Raw genomic sequence first — 19,707 nt, 5'->3', positions numbered from 1 at the left:
GCTTCCCTCCTTCCACTTATTTTCAGGTATTTTTCACTTTAAGGAAACACGTTTTAAAGAAATGATAAAATAGAGTACAAAGTCACCCTACCAAAGTTTGGCCCTCAAAAAGGAATTTCTGGGAGGCCTCATATCATATACTTGTAACGGTATCATTATTTGGCAAAAGATGCTAATGAAATTAGCTCTCTTAGCTGTTGTAAACATACAAACAAAAAGGAAGAAAGAGATAAGGACTCAGAACTATGAATATGGAATCACTGGATTCAGAAGCAAAAGAGAAATTCCCAAGGGAAACAGCAGATAAGATTGTCTTTGCATTACAAAATGCTACAAAGTTAAAAGTACTGCCAAACACAAGCCCAAATATAGTAGTTTTGACAGTCAATGGGGTCTTGTAGAAAACATTTCACCAGCAAACAGTAGTTGTAGGCCAAGTCCTGGCAGCAAGACTCAGAACCTTGAGAAAGTTACTTCACTCTGGTCATCAATGTCTATTTAAAAAAAAAACAAAAAAAACAAAAAAACCCTCACCTTTATTTACACTTACTGTTAAGATAGTCTTTAAAGAACTTACTAAGTCGAATTCTATGAATATGTTTTCCTGGCAAACTTAGCTGGATCTCATTTCTTCTTAAGGTGAAGCCTTTTTTTTTTTTTTTAAATTCAGTCTTCAATCAAGTCCAGTGAGTGATTAGAGTGAGTAGAAAAGGTCATCAGCATCCTCTCAGGGTAAAGTTAGCCTGTTATGAATACTCCCCAAAATGGATTTCAGCTCTTGTTCTCCAACAACCTCTGAAGCTCTTCATCTTTAGTCGTATTTTTTTCAAGTGGACATTTTCCACTCCACCCTGCTATCTCTCAAAAACTTTCAAAGTTTTCTAACAATACTTCAGTTAAAATTTTTACATGCTCTACACAAAGGAACGTCTCAATAAATTATCACTGACTTGAAGGAAGTTCTGACTACACAGAAATATGTTGGCATGACTGATTTAAAAAAGATGTCTAAATAATCTGGATTCTACAGAAAACTTAGTATAAATTAAGACCAAGACTTTTAATCAACCGTGTTGCTTTATCAAATTTAACGCAAAATTATAAAAACTTAAAAAGCTGGGACATTATATGATTGAAACACTCCATAAAGGAGTGAAAGTAAGTTGAAAGTGCTACATTTAGAAAAAACCTCACCAAATATGTGATAAACCATTTTAATTCTCCTGGAATCCACATTTCTGGGTCCATGAAGTTGGGGTGACCCACCCAGGCCAATTACCCTCAGGTGTCCTTTTGAACGTTGAGCCTTTAAGGAACTGTTTTCCTAAAGTCACCTTCAAGTCAAACAACAGCCTAGTAAGCAGCTTAGTGGAGACAGTTCTGCCCCAGGCATTGGGCTCTTTTGGAGAATTATCTATGTGCAGCCAGTTTCAAGAAGCAGAAACTCCAGGGTCTAACTGGAAGCTGTGCTTTAGGATATGTGGCATGTCCTTAATGACTGTTTTTACAACTGACTGACCCTGAAGCCCTACATGTGCTCTGAGAAAGCAACATGGAAAGAATTTACAATCACCCTCAGAAGACTACCCTGCCCGGATCTGCCTACATAACGTTTTCTCTATCCTCTCTTCAGAGCTCCTTCCTGATACCTGTGGGTTGAGAATCATATCTACTCAGAATAAATATATTCTGTTAGACACTAATTTTTGATGTTTCTCTGCACATTTAGGTTTTTGACATATGTAGATACGAGCATCGCATGTATTCACCAGTGAGTTAAAATAGTTCCATAAGACTGCTCTTCAACTCTTAAACAGAAGATGGAAATGGCCAAAAATAAGTTGGAATTTGGGAAAACTCTAATAGACGAGAAATCATGGTAAAGATCTAAACAAATTTTGTAGATCCTCCATCTGCTATAATACATAATACGGGGTGAGAGGAGGAGCTGTTAAGGGAAACTGAAAAATGACATTATTAATATTGCTTATCCCAACTACAACATTAAAACAACCTACACCTCCACTTGTAAGCATGAATAGATAATGAAAAACCACCAGACACATATATGACTAGGATAATAAGTCAAGAGTGACCAAGCTGATGTCATAAGAGACACTCTGTGGCAAATTCAAAGACTACCCCAATTCCTAACTACTACCCATTTCAGAGGCCTTGCACTCCTATGAAATCACATATTCCTTATAATTAAATCCCCTTTAACTTAGTGATCTTAAGTGGATCTCTTCCTTATAACACATTAAAAATAACTCCCAGGCAACAAAATGTGATATATACATAAAATGAACTATTATTCAACCATAAAGAGAAGTGAAGTTCTGATACATGCTACAACATGGATGAACCTTGTAAACATCACACTGAATAAAGTAAGTCTGACACAAAAGGACAAACACTGTATGATCACACTTACATATAATATCTAGAATAGGCAAATGCATAAAAACAAAAGTTTATTAGTGGTTACCAGGGCTGGAGAGATGAGAGAATGGGGAGTTACTACTTAAGGGGTACTGAGTTTTTGTTTGGGGTGATGAAAAACTTTTGGAAATAGTGGTGACGGCAGCACAACATGGTGAATGTAATCCATCACAAGAAGAGGCCAAAGGAAAAAAAAAATCATTATGATCATCAATAGACGCAAAAAAGGCACTTCACAAAATCTAACATTCATTCATGATTAAAAACTCTCAGCAAAGAAGGAATAGAGAAGACCTTCAACTTAATAAACAACATCTATAAAAAACGTACAGTTAACATCACACATAATGGTGAGAAACTAAAACTTTTCTACTAAGATAAGGAACAAGGCAAAGATGTCCCTATTTGACATGATACCGGAAGTCCTAGCTAATGCAGTAAGATAAAAAAGGAAATATAAAGCATACAGGGTGAGAAGGAAGAGACAAAACCATTTTTGTTTGTGGATATGACAGGTTATACAGAAAATTCCAAAGAATAAACAAAAAATTCCTGGAACTAAAAAGCAATTGTAGCAAGATTGCAGGATGCAAGGTTAATATACAAAAATTGTTTTCCAGTATACCAGTAATGAACTATTGGAATTTGAAATTTAAAACACACCACCACTTATCCTAGCACAAAAAAAGAAATACTAAGGTATAAATTTAACACAATATGTGTAAGATCTTTACATGGAAAACTACAAAACTCTAATGAAAGAAATTAAAGCTCTAAATAAATGAAAGCTAGTCCACGTTCATGGATAAGAAGACAGAATATTGTCAAGATGTCAGTTCTTCCCAATTTGACCTACAGATTCAATGAAATCCCAATTAAAATCCCATCAAAGTTATTTTGTAGATATTGGAAAATTAATTTTAAAAAGAACAAGTCGGAGGAGGACTGACACTAACCAATTTCAAGACTTGCTATAAAGCTACAGTAAACAATACAACGTGACACTGGCAAAAGAATACGGTGAATAGATAAATGGAACAAGGCAGAGTCCATAAACAGAACACGCAAATATAGTCAAATGACCTCTGACAAAGCAGCAAAGGCAATTCAATAGAGAAAGCACAGTCTTTTCAACAAATGATGCTGGAACTAGACATCTATATACAAAAAACTGAATCTAGACACTGACCTTGTACCTTTCATATAAATTAATTCAAAATGGATCATAGACTTAAGTAAATGTAAACACGTATGAAACTTCTAGAAGACAACATAGGAGAAAATCCAGATGATCTTGGGTTTGGCAATGCATTACTCGATATATCATCAAAAACACAATTCATAAAAGAAAAACATTGGTAAGCTGGACTTCATTAAAATTAAAAAACTTCTGCTCTGTGAAAGATACTGATAAGAGTATGAAAAAGCCAAGTTACAGACTGGGAGAAAATATCTGCAAATCACATTTATGATAAAAAACATATCCAGCATATACAAAGAAGTCTTAAAACTCAACAAGAAAACAAACAACCCAGTAACAAAATGGGCAAAAGATCTGAACAGACATCTCACCAAAGAAGATGTACCAATAGCAAGTATATGAAAAGATGCTCAACATCATGTCATTAAAAAAAAAAAAAAAAAACAAAATCCATTGCCATCGAGTTGATTCCAACTCAAAGCAATCCTATAGGAAGAGCAGAACTGCCCCATGAGGTTTCCAAGGAGCGGCTGGTAGACTCAAACCGCTGACCTTTTGGTTAGCAGCCAAGCTCTAAACCACTGTACCACCAGGGCTCCATCATGTCATTAAGGAACTGAAGATGAAAACAATGAGATACCACTACACACTTATTAGAATGGCTAAAATCCAAAACACTGACAATACTAAATGCTGATATATTTGTGACAATGTGGAGCAACCGAAACTCTTTTTATTGCCAGTGAAAATGCAAAATGGTAAAGTCACTTTAAAGACAATCTGGCAGTTTCCTACAAAGCTAAACATAGTCTTACGTTATGATTCAGCAATCACTGGTCCTCGGTATTTACCCAAACGTGCTAAACACTTACGCTCACACCAAAACCTATACACAAATGTTTACAGCAGTTTTGTTCATAATTGCCAACAACTAGAAGCAGCCAAGATGTCCTTTTTTTAGGTGAATGAGGAAAAATAAATTGTGATACATCCATACAATGGAATATTATTCAGTGATTACAAGAAATGAGCTATAAGCCACAAAAAGACATGGAGAAAACTTAAATGCATATTACTAAATGAAAGAACCCAGTCTGAAAAGGCTACATACTATACAATTACAACTATGACATAATGGAATAGGCATAACTATAGACGATAAAAAGGTAAGGAGTTTTGCCATGGGGGCCCAGGGGAAGAAGAAGATGAGTAGGTGGAGCACAGGGGAGTTTTAGGGCAGTGAACTATTCTGAATGATACTGTAATGGGGGATACATGGCATTGTGCATTTATCAAAATCTATAGAACTGTACAACACAGAGAGTAAACCCTAATGTAAACCGTTATGGTTATTAGTTGCCATCGAGTCAATTTCAACTCATAGCGACCCCATGTGACAGAGTAGAACTGCCCCATAGAGTTTCTTGACTATAATCTTTATGGAAGCAGAACACCAGGTCTTTCTACCGTGTAGCAGGCTGGGTGGGTTCGAACCACCAACCTCTTGGGTTAGCAGCCAAGTGCTTAACCGTTTGCGCCACCAGGGCTCCTTAATGTAAACTATAGACTTTAGTTAATAATAAGTTATCAACACTGGTTATCAATTATAACAAATGTACCACATTAATGCAAGATGTTAATAATAGGGTAACGTGTGTAGAGAGAGAAGGGTTATATGGGAACCCTGTACTTCCTGCTCAATTTATCTGTAAGCTTAAAGTTACTCTAAAAAATAAAGCATATTAATTTTTTTAAGTTAAAAAAAAATTGTGATCCCTCAACGTTAAAAATAAAAAAAGTTAATGATAGGATATTCACAAGAAATACAGCTAAAATAAAGAATGCAAAAATGTAAGGGAAAAGGGGATTTAAAAAATTAGGCAAAATTAACTGACCAATGAAAAATAGCATAGGTACATTAATATCAAACAGTACTATTTAAGACAAAAAGCATTCCTAGACATAAAAAGTCACTACACAGGGCAAAAGTTAATTCAGTAGATAATAAATTTACATTTCCATGTATAGTAATGATTTAAAAATTTACATGAAAGAAAAATGTACGCAACTACAAGAAAAACTTGAAAAATCCAACGCTCTAGTAAAAAAAGAACATATCTCTGCTCTACAGAAAAATAAGGATATAAGATTTGAACAACATAATTAACAAGCTTAACTACTGGACATATCTAAAATTTTGCACTGAGAAGAAGAGACTACACATTCTATTCAAGTACAAACGAAAATAATTAAAAACAGACCATGCAGTCTCGAAAGATTTCAAAGGATTAGTATTATATAGACCATGCTACCTAACCACAGGCAATTACAAATCAATAACCAAATTAACTAGAGGAACTTCCAAATGTTTAGAAATTAAGCTTATAAATAACTTATGAATTAAAGAATTCACAGTAGAAAATAGAAAAATAATTGTGAGTGTAAAAATACTCACAAAAGAAGAAACCTCACAAGTGAAAAATAATGAAAATACTACACATCAAAACTTGTGTGATGCGTGAAAAGCAATACATAGAAGTTTATGGTCTTAACTAACTATACTAAAAATGCTGAAAATTAATCAGCTAAACATCCAACTTAACAAATAAGAAAAAGAACAGAAATAAACCCATAGGAGATAGAAGAAAATAAAGAGCAGAAATTAATGAAATGAGGGAGAGATACAATAAGGAGCCTCAACAAATCCAAAAAGTTGATTCTTTGAAATTCTTTAAAAATGACAAACTTTTAGCTAAAAGTGATCAAGAAAAAAAGCATCAAAAATTAATAAATAAAAATAAAGGTGATATTATCTACAGGTACTACAAAATTAAGACACTAACAATTTTATGTATAAATTCAAGAACATGGATGACATAGACAAATTTCTATAAAAGTATAACCTACCAAAACAAATTTAAAAGTTGAAAACATGAACAATCCTATAACCAAAACAAGTGAATTAGTGGTTAAGAATCTTCCCACAAAATAAATACCAGTAACAATTTTACAAGCAAGTTCTACCAAACATTTAAGTAATAGATCATTCTAATCTTACATGAACTCTTCCAGAGAAGAAAGAGAAAAGGTATATTTGAAAAAAAAAAAAAAAAAAAAACCTACATAGGCCAATATTACTCATTATTAGAGGCAGAAATCCTAAATTAAATATCATCAAACTGAGTCTAGTAACGAAAAATAAAGAGAGACTGACTAGGGTTGAATTTATACTTAGAAAACAAATTTGTTTTTAACGTTAGAAAGAAAATCAATGTAATTCATCACAGTAACAGATTACAGAAAAAAACACATGATCCTCTCAAAAGATGCAGAAAAAGCTTGACAAAATCCAACATCCATTCATGATTTAAAAAAAAAAATCTTAAAAAAATAGTAACAAAGGAACATCCTTAAACCTAAAAAGATTATCTACAAAAACCTACAGCAAGCATCATACTTAACTGTGAAACTTTGAAAGCATTCCCTTTAAAATCAGGAACAAGATCAGGATGCCCCCATCACCTCTTCTATTCAACATTGTACTGGAGATCCTAGCCAGCACATTAAGACAAGAAAAAGAAGAAAAAAAAAGCATAAGAATTGGAAAGGAGGAAACAAAGCGGTCATTATTCACAGATAGGACTATCTGCATAGAAAATCCAAAAGAAAATCTACAATTTATTACAATAAGGAGTACAGTACAGCAAGGTTGTTACATAAAGTCAAATTGTATTTTTATTCACCAGCAAGGTAGAAAATATAACTATGAAAAAGATACCATTTATGATATGCTTCAAAAATAAGGTGCCTAGAAATAAAATACTTGCAGTGTTTTAGTTGAAGAAAATCATAAAACTTTATTGACAAACATTGTAAAAGACCTAAGTAAATGGAGATCACAATGTTTATGGTTGAAAAAACTGCATAACAAAGCAAAGTGTTAGCTCTCCCAAAATTTGTTTAGAGATTCAATGCATTTCCCATCAAAATTCCAACAGGTATTGTGTGTGTGTGCCTGTGTGTGTGTAACCTGAAAAGATGAAAGATAATTCTAAAGTTATATGGAGGAGCAAACAGCCAAGACGTTCCTTGAAAAACAACTACAAAGTGGGAGGACTTGCCCTATTTCCCTGTCCCTAAATGACTGACTACAGTGTTTCAAATTAACTATACCTGTGAGGACTTAAAAACTGAACAAAATATAAAAAATATCTGTTTAAAGGCCTGAAGTACTACAAGTAAGGACATGAGAGGCCAAGCTCTGGAAAGAAGGGAAGTCTAGGAAGTTTAGCCCAACATTTAATTCCCCTGGAGATATTAGCCAATTGTAAAAGGGCAATGGAGAGGCTAAGAAGCCAAGCCAAACTTCAAACAGATTTCCAGAGCTGGAGAAAGGAGAAGATATTTGCAAACCAACCAGCAAGACCTGGTATCTGGAATACATAATGAACGCCTACAAATTAGCAATGAAAAAGACAGATGGCCCAATACAAATATGGGCAAAAGACTTGGCAAGCCACTTAACAAGATATCTAATAGTCAATAAGCATACACCCTCTCCTCAATATCCATGTGGTTAGGTTCCAAAGAACAGGTCATTACACAAAAAGCGGCATTACGCGAAAATGAAGGACAGCTACATCTTTACATAACTGCCAAATTACATCATTACATAACTGCCAAACTACTGAGACTCATGGCCCAGCCAAGTTGACATAACCTTAACCATCAAAGCCAGCGTTACTCTCACCTCACACCTCAGCGTTCATCACTGCCAGATGTACGTTGTTAATGCGCAAAACAGTCGGAGAGTAGATTTTTATTCTTGTTGTAAATGCAGAATGTCAGATAACAAGATAGTCTATAAGTAAGGAGAAGGTGTATTAAAAGGTGCTTAACACATAAGATAGTAGGCCATGAGTAACTTGATGGCAATGGGTTAACATAATTACTCATTTCTAACCTACTGCTGTCAAATTGATTCCAACTCATAGTGACCTTATAGGACAGAGTAGAACTGTCCACAGAGTTTCAAAGGCCATGATCTTCACAGAAGCAGACTGTCACATTTTTCTCCTGTGGAGCAGCTGGTGGATTTGAACCGCCTACCTTTCTGTTAGCAGCCAAAAACTTTAACCACTGTACCACCAGGGCTCCTTCATTACTCTTTATAGGAATACAAATTAAAAGCAGTACTCAACCCACCAAATGGCTAAAATTCAAAGGATGGACAAGGAAGTAGAGCAACTGGAACTCTATTCCATTGCTAGTGGAAGGGAATGAACAAACTGCAACTACATACAGCAATATGGATGACTCTCACAAACAAAACTGAGCGAGAAAAGCCAGCCACAAAAAGATATGTACTATACAACTCCATTTAAATAGGGTTCAAAAAACAGACAACACTAATCTAAGACGTTAAACTCAGGACAGTAGGTATCCTTGTGGAAAGGAGTTTAGTCACTAAGAGGGGATTCAAGTGGAAGCGTCCTCCGGGGTGCTGATAATGTTCTATTTCTTGACCTGCACGATGGTTATATTTAGATAATTCACCCAGATGTATTCTCATAATTTGTGTGCTTTCTTTATGTATGCTATACAGCAATAAAAGTTTATCTTTATAAGTTGTTACAAAGTTATACTAATGTCATAAAAGAGTACAAGCACAGACTAGAGAGTCCAGAACTAAAACCTAGCTAGACAAACAGATGAAGTTGACATGTGATGATATTCGGATCAGTGGGGAAAGAATCTACTGCATAATAATCTACTGCTGAGATAATTTGTTATCATATGAGGAAAAAATATACATCTGATCACCAATCAATTCCAGATGAATTAAAAACTTAGATGTGAAAGGTAAAAAACCATACGACTTTTAAAATAATGGAAAATATCTTCAAGTACCGTTGAAGAAAAATTTCTTCAACAAGATTCAAAAGGCACTAGCCATAAAGAAAAGACTGATAAATTCAGCTACTTAAAAATTTAGAACTTCTGGTTGTGATGAGTTGGAAGTGACTCGATGGCAATGGGTTTGGTTTTTTTTGGTTCATCAAAAGACAGAGAAAAATTTAAAAGACAGTCAAAATGACAGAGGAAATTTGCAACACATATACACAACTACAGAACTATTACAATTCAGTAAGAAATAAATAACCTGATGTAAACACTAACATGAACAGGAATTTCATAGAAGAGGGAAGAAGAATGGTTAATCAGCATAGTTAAAGACGCTTTAACTCATTAGCAAACGGTAAACATGAAAATCAAGAGGTGGTATTTTATACTCACCAGACTGGCAAAAATTTTTAAAGTCTGACAAAGCAAGTGTTGGCATGAACGCAGACCAATGAAAACTTCTGCACTACCGGATACAAACTCGTTTGGAAAACAATCTGGCATTATCCAGTTTTGTTGAAGAGGTATGTACGTAACCTTAAGTCCAGAAATTCTATTCCTAAAATTTCTAGAGTGAAACATACAAATATTCACACCAAATGACATCAATAAGGATTATAAACAGCCTCGTATCAGTGCAGGTTGGGTTTTTTCACAAAATAAGTTTGCTGAAAATTTACAATTTTTTTCAGAGCTTTTGGATTTCAGAAGTGTGGATGTGGGATTTGGGGGTCTGAAATGGAGAGGGAGAAAAAACAGAAGCCGCACAAATTTCCAATCAGCAAGTGAATGGATAAACTATGCAATATTAATACAATGGAAAATCAAAAGCAATAACAAGCAAACAAAAACACAGAGTTTTTGTACTTCTAAAACACATAAAAAGAAACAGTATTTGTGTATATATAAGTATAAAGAAAGACACAGAAATACCAAATCCAAAATTCAGCACAGTAGTTACCTCACTGGGAAAGTTGAGGTATGCATGGTGGATGTGATCAGAGGAGGGCACTTGCTAAACCTAAGACAATGAACTATTTCTTAAATTGGGTGGTGGGTATATATCTATTTATGTTTTACCTGTTATAAATAATCTTACTATTTTTTTTTATTGTGCTTTAAGTGAAAGTTTACAATTTAAGTTAGTTTCTCATACAACACATTGTTACGTGACCCTAGTTGCTCTCCCTATACTAAGACAGCACACTCCTCCTTTCCACCCTGGATTTCCCGTGTCCATTCAACAAGCTCCTGACCTTCTCTGCCTTCTCATCTTGCCTCCAGACAGGAGCTGCTCATTTAGTCTAATGTATCTACTTGGGCTAAGAGGCACTCTCTTCACCAGTATCATTTTGTGTCCCATAGTCCAGTCTAATCTTTCTCTGAAGAGCTGGCCTCAGCAATGATTTTAATTTTGGGCTAACAGAGAGTCTAGGGTCCACGTCTTCCGGGGTCCCACCAGTTTGAGACAAACCATTAACTCTGCTCTTTTTACTAGAATTTGAGTTATGTACCCCACTTTTCTCCTGCTCCATCAGGGACTCTCTGCTGTGTTCCCTGTCAGGGCAGTCATTGGTGGTAGCCGGACACCGTCTAGTTCTTCTGGTCTCAGGCTGATGATGTCTCTGGTTTATGTGGCCCTTTCTGTCTCTTGGGCTAATATTTTCCTTGTGTCTTTGGTGTTCTTCATTCTCCTTTGCTCCAGGTGCGTTGGGACCAACTGATGCATCTTAGATGGCCACTCGCTGGCTTTTAAGATCCCAGATGCCACTCACCATGGTGGGATGCAGAACATTTTCTCAATAAACTTTGTTATGCCAATTGACCTACATGTCTCCTGAAACCATGGTCCCCAGAATCCCGCTCCTGCTACTCTGTCCAAGTGTTTGGCTCTATTTAGGAAACTTCTTGGCTTTGGTTTAGTCCCGTATTGCTGACTTCCCCTGTAGTGTGTGCTGTCCATCCCTTCACCTAATTCTTATCTAGTATCTAGTTAGTGAATAACCCTCTCCTCCCTTCCCACTCTCATAACCATCAAAGAATGTTTTCTTCTGTGTTTAAACTTTTTCTTGAGTTCTTATAATAGTGGTCTCATACAATATTTGTCTTCTGTGACTGACTAAATTCACTCAGCAAAATGCCCTTCAGATTCTTCCATGTTCTAAAGTGTTTCAAGGATTCATCGTTGTTCTTTATCGTTGCGTAGTATTCCATTGTGTGAATATACCATAATTTGTTTCTCCATTCGTCCGTTGATGGGCACCTAGGTTGTTTCCATCTTTTTGCTATTGTGAACAGTGCTGCAATGAATATTGATGTGCCTGTATCTATTCGTGTAATGGCTCTTATTTCTCTAGGATATACTCCAAGGAGCGAGATTGCTGGATCACTTGGTACTTTGCTTTCCAGCTTTTTAAAGAAGTGTCAAATTGATTTCCAAAGTGGGTGTACCATTTTACATTCCCATCAAGAGTGTAGAAGTGTTCCAGTCTCTCCACAACCTCTCCAACATTTGTTGTTTTGTGTTTTCTGGATTAATGCTTGTTGGAGTGACACAGTATTTCACTGCAATTCTAATTTGCATTTCTCTAATGGCTCATGATCATGAACATTTCCTAATCTATCTGTTAGCTGCCTGACTGTCTTCATTGGAGAAGTACCTGTTCATATCCTCTGCCCACTTTTTAACTGGCTTATTTGCCTTTTTGTTGTTGAGGTTTCGCAGTATCTTGTAGATTTCAGAAAATAGACACTGATCAGATTTGTCATAGCCAAAATTTTTTTCCCTATCTATAGGTTGTCTCTTTACTCTTTTGGTGAAGTCTTTTGATGAGCATAAGTGTTTGCTTTTTATGAGCTCCCAGGTACGTAGTTTGTCCTCTGGTGTTTGTGCATTGTTAGTTATGGCTCGTATTCTGTTTATGCCATGTATCAGGGCTCCTAACGTTGTCCTTATTTTTCCTTCCATGATCTTTATCATTTTAGATTTTATATTTAGGTCTTTGATCCATTTTGAGTTAGTTTTCGTGTGTGGTGTGAGGTATGGGTCTTGTTTCAGTTTTTTTCAGATGGATATCCAGTTACGCCAGCACCACTTGTTAAAGAGACTGTCTTTTCTCCAATTAATGGACTTTGGAGCTTTGTCAAATATCAGCTACACGTAGGTGGATGAATTTATGTCTGGATTCTCAATTCTGTTCCATTGGTCTGTGTATCTGTTGTTGCACCAGTACCAAGATGTTTTGACTACTGTGATGACTGTATAAGATGTTCTAAAATCAGGTAGTGTGAGGCCTACCACTTTGTTCTTCTTCTTGAGTAATACTTTACTTATCCAGGGCCTCTTCCCTTTCCATATGAAGTTGGTGATTTGTTTCTCCAACTCATTAAAAAATGGCGTTGGAATTTGGATCGAGATTGCATTGTATCTGTAGATTGCTTTGGGTAGAACTGACATGTTCACAATGTTAAGTCTTCCTATCTGTGACCAAGTATGTTTTTCCACTTATACAGGTCTCTTTCGGTTTCTTGCAGCAGTGTCTTGTCGTTTTCATTGTATAGGTCTTTTACGTCTCTGCTTAGACTTTTTCCTAAATATTTTATCTTCTTGGAGACTATCGTAAATGGTATTGATTAGGTGATTTCCTCTTTGAAGTTCTCTGTGTTGGTGTAGAGAAATCCAACTGATTTTGGTATATTTACCTTGTATCCTAATACTTTGCTGAACTCTTCTATTAGTTACAGTAGTTTTCTTGTGGATTCTTTGGGATTTTCTGTATATAAGATCATATCATCTGCAAATACTTTGACTTCTTTCCTACCTATTTGGATGCCCTTTTTTTGTTTTTCTAGCCTAATTGTTCTAGCTGGGACCTCCAGCACAATGTTGAAGAAGAGTGGTGATAAAAGGCATCCTTGTCTGGTTCCCATTCTCAAGAGGAATGCTTTCAAACTCTCTCCATTTAGGATGATGTTGGCTGTGGGCTTTGTATAAATTCCCTTAATTATGTTGAGAGTTAATTTTGTTGAGAGTTTTTATGAGGAATGGGTGTTGGGACTTTGTCAAATGCCTTTTCTGTATCAACTGATAAGATCATGGGGTTCTTGTCTTTTACTTATGTGATGGATTACACTGTTTTTCTAATGTTGAACCATTCCTGCATAACTGGTATAAATCCCACTTAATCATGGTGAATTATTCTTTTGATATGTTGCTGAATTCTATTGGCTAAAATTTTGTTGAGGATTTTTGTGTCAATGTTCATGAATGATACAGGTCTGTAATTTCCTTTTTTTGTGGTGTCTTTACCTGGTTTTGGTATCAGGATTATATTGGCTTCATAGAATGAGTTTGGGAGTATTCCATCCTTTCCTATGCTCTAAAATACCTTTAGTAGTAGGGGTGTTAACTCTTCTCTGAAAGTTTGGTAGAATTCTCCAGTGAAACCGTCCGGGCCAGGGCTCTTTTTGTGTTGGGAGTTTTCAAATTACGTTTACAGTCTCTTCTTTTGTTGTAGGTTTATTTAGTTGTTCTACCTCTACTTCTGTTAGTTTAGGTAGGTAGTGAGTTTCTAGAAATTTGTCCATTTCCTCTAGGTTTTCAAATTTCTTAGAGTAGAATTTCTCAAAGTATTCTGTTATAATTCTTTTAATTTCAGTTGGGTCTGTTGTGATACCACCCATCTCATTTCTTATCAGGGTTTTTTGCTTCCTCTCCTGTTTTCTTTTGTCAGTTTGGCCAATGGTTTATCAATTTTGTTCATCTTTTCAAAAAAAGAGCTTTTGGTCTTGTTAACTCTTTCAACTGTTTTTCTATTTTCTTCTTCATTTAATTCTGCTCTAAGTTTTATTATTTGTTTTCTTCTGGCACCTGAGGGCTTCTTTTGCAGCTTTTCTACTTGCTCCAGTTATAGGTTAATGTTTTGATTTTGGCCATTTCTTTTTTTTGGATGTGTGCATTTATTGCTATAAATTGACCTCCGAGCACTGCTTTTGCTGTGTTCCAAAGGTTCTGGTAGGACGTGTTTCATTCTCATTTAATTCCATGAATTTCTTTATTCCATCCTTAATTTCTTCTATAATCCAGTAGTTTTTGAGCAACATGTTGTTCAGTTACCATGTGTTTGTTTTCTTTTCCTTGCTTTTTGTTACTGATTTCTACTTTTACGGCTTAATGATCAGAAAAGATGCTTTATAATATTTCGATGCTTTGGATTCTCTTAAGGCTTGCTTTATGGCCTAACGTGGTCTATTCTGGAGAATGTTCCTTGTGCACTGGAAAAGAAAGTATACTTGGCTGCTGTTGGGTGGAGTGTTCCATATATGTCTCTAAGATCAAGTTGGCTGACTGCAGCATTTAGATCTTCCGTGTCTTTACTGAGCTTCTTCCTGGATGTCCTCTCCTTCACCGGAAGTGGTGTGTTGAAGTCTCCTACTATTATTGTGGAGCTGTCTATCTCTCTTTTCAATGCTGTTAGAGTTTGTTTTATGTATTTTGGAGCTCTGTCATTGGCTGCGTAAATACTATACTTATGTCCTCCTGGTGTATTGACCCTTTAATCATCATATAGTGTCCTTCCCATCTTTTGTGGTGGATTTTTACTTTAAAGTCTATTTTGTCAGAGATCAATATTGCCACTCCTGTTCTTTTTTGACTGTTTGCTTGATATATTTTTTCCATCCTTTGAGTTTTAGTTTGTCTCTTTAAGTCTAAGGTGTGTCTCTTGTAGGCAGCATATAGACGGATTGTGTTTGTTCATCCATTCTGCCATTCTGTCTCTTTACTGGTGCATTTAGTCCATTTACATTCAGTGTAATCATTAGTAGTTACGAGTTCAGTGCTGTCATTTTCGTGTTTTTTCTCGTGTTGTTGACAGTTTCTTTTTTCCACTTGATATTCTGTGCTGAGTCATTTTTCTTTATGTATTTTCTTTTAATCTTTTTCATTGTTGCTGATTTTGTATTTACTGATTCTTTATATTTTTCTGGTTTTTTATTTTGATGTGTAAGACTGTTGGTTTCCTTTGTGGTTACCTTAATATTTATCCCTATTTATCTAAGTTTAAACCAGTTTTTTATTTATTTATATCGCCTCGACTTCCTCTCCATATGAAAAATTTATGTCTACATTTTTTAGTCTTCTTTTGAAATGCCCAAATAGGTTGCTGGTGTGAGCTAGTCTGATTACTGGCACCTTTGAAGCTCTGATATCCTGTCACCAGGTGGTTAGATCTGTGTTTACTTTTCTTGTATGGATTCAGCTCAGGTGTCTAGGTAGTCGGTCACCAAGTGTGTGGTGCAGGCTCTCACCTACAGTCCTAGAGAGGCTAGGGTGACTGGTGTAGGCACAGGTATCTGACTGCAGTAGGGGGTCATGCGCTAAGCAAGGCAGGAGGCTGACGGCTACCTGAGTGTCTGGAATGAAAGCATGTGCCTGTTTCCTAGAGCACATAGGTGGGTGGGTTCTGGACCCAGACCATGGGCACCAATACTATTGGCTGTAAGGACTGGGAGGCACCACTTATTCTTGGACCCCTGTCGCGGGTGGCTAGGTGGTATGGGTGGAGCCACCAGTCCTCAGGCCCCTGATATGAGTAGGCGAGGACCCTGCTTATTGGGCAGAACAGTGTCAAATATCGCAAACCTGCCACTCCACCATATAGCTGATACAGCTGAAGTTAGGCTTCAGGTACATACCCTGTTGTACTGTGGTAATGAGGGCCTATGCTGTTGAAATGGGCCCACACAGGTCTATGCAGGGATGAAAGACATTCAAAGTCCGTGGACTCCCTTATGCCTGTGCCTAGGCAAAGGAGCTGTGCCTACCCTGAGTTCCAGGCTTAGCAGAGCTGGCAGATTATTTTTTCCTGTTTGTTAATTTTTCCCCTCTCCAAGGCTAGAACAATGGCTCAGGGTGCATGACGGGTCCTGCTTGCGGCCCAAGGGACGCAGCAATCGCTGAAGCCAGCCTGGGACCTGGTGCAGAGCAGGGAGGGGGCAGGTAAATAGTAGGGAGGTTTTTCCCAAAGGGGGCATTTTTTGATCCACACGGTGGGACCGAGGCACGTACTTATCTTTTGCTGACTGAGTGCTGCTTTTCACTGGTTCTGGAGGCTCAAGGAGACTCTGCTGCTCAGTCTCTCCCAATGTGGAAAACACCTCCCAAGTGCCGTAGCTTGCCTCACCACACACACCCACCAATCCGGTCTGAAGTGTGCCAGCTCCCGCTGGGTCAGGTCTGGCTACTCCTCTCTGCTTCCAAACTGTCTTTCCCTACCCCTGCCACTCAGTCCAGTTTCAACTTTACCTTTGAAGTTCAGGGCTCCGAGACTGTCATATATAAATCAATTCACTTGTTTTTTCAGGTCTTGGCCTTGCCTCAATTTTAATTATTTTTTATTTACATCTTACCTGTTATAAAGAATCATTTGTCTCCATTACATAAATACATCAAAAGATAAACACTGTCTATCCAAATACAAAAACTGCTATTACAATGACTGATTGAGGGAACTGTCACAAGAAAACTTTTAAAACAGTATGCTGTTAAAAAAAGGAAGAAAAAAAAAAAGAGAACAGAGTTCTTATAAATTAAAAATATAACTATTGAAATAAATTCTATAAAAGAATTGAAAGGTAAAGTCAACAAAAGCTCCCAGAATGTAAAAAAGTAGAACCTCCTTCTAGGAAGTCCAACTTTCACCTATTAAGATTCTCAGAGAAAAGGAGTGGAAAAATTGGCAAATAAAAAACAGGCAATTCCCCAGATCTAAAGAGTCTTAGAACTGAAAAAGTATCTACCAGAAGAAATTTTAGAAAATCTACAAATAAACATAGTGCACAGCACCAAAGATAAAGGTTTTCAGATTGCAAAGGAGGTTACTACAAAATAACAATCAGATTTGCAATGAATGAACAATGAATAGACCTCTCCTTGGCTATACTGATTATTTCAAAACCCTGGAGCAAAGCTTTCAAAGTTCTGAAAGAAAAACTATGCATTTTAAAATTGTAATTCTGTATCTAAACTTTCAACAATGAATAAAAGTATCTTCAAGCATTTAATAACTTAGAAAGTTTATCACCAGCAGATCCTTCCTGAAACAAGCACTCAAGGCTGTATTTCAGTAAAATCAAAAAGGAATCTAAAAAAGAGAATGACATGGATGGGATTCAAATAATAACAGACTTCACCCAGGAATCCAATGTAAGTAATTCCAAGATGACAGCTGTATAGCAAATCTAGAAAGCAATCTGTCCAAATTAGAATAGGAAGGTCAAGAGCTCGAGAAAGTCTACCTTCAAGAAAAGCTGAATGGTTAGAATACATTGTTGTATTAAAGTTTAAAAATTAATAATTTCAATGAGCTCTCTTCTCATTCAAGCAAAAGTTTATTCTGTTTCTCTTTTAAGGAGTAGAGCTTTAATAACACAGAAGTTCCTCTATGGCTCCACACTACATGGTTCTACAGTGATTGATATTTATATCAACATACATATCGCAAAAGCTGGTTACTAGTACTCAATTCCCAAAACATTTCTGTAGAAAGAAAAAACACAGAGAAAACTTTGGAGGAGTTATAAAACATAATATAAATGCTACAAACCTTGAATCTAACAGTACCAATAGAAAACAAAGATCGGAAGGGGAGAGAGGGTAGAGATAGATGAAATAAAGAAAATGGATGGGTGTTAAATTCTTCTCTGAAAGACTGGGAACTCAAGAGATACTAAAACTCACAGATGAAGAAACAGACATGTAACTATTATAAAAAATTAAAAATAATCAACAGCAGAATTAGGAACAAAAATTTAACTGGTAGAAATCAAAGTGCGAGGACAGATGGAAAACATAAAGACCTAAACTTCTCACTGATTAGACTTGACACCAAAAGTACAAGCAAAAACACAAATTGGACTTTAAAAACTCAAGAAAAGATGTACACACAGAAGAAAACAAACTTTGACAGTTACAAGGGAGGGGAGAGGTGGGGAGGAGAAATCACTAACTAGATAATAGACAACTGTCAACTTTGGTGAAGAGAAAGACAACACACAACATAAGGGAAGTCAGCACAACTTGACCAAGGCAAAACTACAGACGCTTCCTAGACACATCCAAACACCTTTAGAGAGCAAGTGGCTGAGGGCTGGGGACCATGGTCTTGGAAGACATCTAAGTCAACTGGCATAACACAGTTCATAAAGAAAATGATCTATGTCCTACTTTGGTTGAGTAGCATCAGGGGTCTTAAAAGCTTGTGAGAAGCCATCTAAGATACAGCTATTGTTCCCATCCCATCCGGAGTGAAGGAGAATGAAGAAAACCAAAGACACAAGAAAATACAGGCTGAAAGAACTAAAAGACCACATGAATCACAGCCTCCACTAGCCTGAGCCCAGAAAAACTAGATCGTGCCCAGCTACCACCACCGACCACTCTGACAGTGATCATAATAAACGATTCTGGACAAAGCAGAAGAAAAATGCAGAACAAAATTCAAATTCACAAAAAAAGACCAGACTTACTGGTCTGACAGAGAATGGAGGAACCCCCAAGACTGTGGCCCTCAGACACACTGCTAACTCAGAACTGAAGCCATCCCTGAAGCCTACTTTTCAGATAAAGATGAGACAGGCCTATAAAACAAATGGTAACACACGTAAGGAACGTGCTTCTTAGTTCAAAAAACTACACAAGAACAAATAGGCAACTCCCACCCAAAAGCAAGACAAGAAGGCAGGAAGGGAAAGGAAAACAGGACAAATGGACATGGGGAACCGAAGGTGGAAAGGAGGAGAGTGCTGATACACTGTGGGGATGGCAACCAATGTCACAAAACAATTTGTGTATAAATTTCTGAATGAAAAACTTGTGCTATAAATTTTCATGTAAACCACCATAAAATTTTTAAAAAATAGGACTTCAAAATTAAAAATTCGTGCTTCAAAGGACATATCAAGAAAGTGAAAAGGAGCGAGTTCTGGCAAAATGGCGCTCTAGGCAGAAGCACCACGCCGTCCCTCCACAGCAAAGATCCAAAAAACTAAGCTGAACAGAGAATACAACAATCCTGAAATCCTAAAACATCAAATGAAGAGATAAAGAACTCAGCCAAGCACCAAATGGAGTGAGAAAACTGACAGACAACGGAGAGCAA

The 19,707-nt window shown here is 36.6% G+C and overlaps 1 protein-coding gene across 6 annotated transcripts in view; it reads right to left on the bottom strand.

Annotated features, from left to right (window-relative positions):
• The window catches only part of PIAS2 (protein inhibitor of activated STAT 2), a 112,423-nt gene that overhangs the window by 72,148 nt on the left and 20,568 nt on the right, over nucleotides 1–19,707 (bottom strand). Inside the window, exon 1 of one of the 6 annotated variants that reach the window (XM_004380876.2) lies at nucleotides 8,394–8,616. The exons of 3 other annotated variants lie outside the window; for them this stretch is intronic. The gene's annotated coding sequence lies outside the window, so the exon portion shown is untranslated. Of the gene's footprint in view, nucleotides 1–7,105; nucleotides 7,541–8,393; nucleotides 8,617–19,707 lie in introns of those variants that run through there. 2 more of the 6 variants (XM_023735376.1, XM_023735377.1) reach the window with 2 other exon arrangements.

Source organism: Trichechus manatus, unplaced genomic scaffold, assembly GCF_000243295.1.
Source record: "Trichechus manatus latirostris isolate Lorelei unplaced genomic scaffold, TriManLat1.0 scaffold00078, whole genome shotgun sequence".
Taxonomy (NCBI): domain Eukaryota; kingdom Metazoa; phylum Chordata; class Mammalia; order Sirenia; family Trichechidae; genus Trichechus; species Trichechus manatus.
This window is presented reverse-complemented; position numbering and strand designations above follow the sequence as displayed.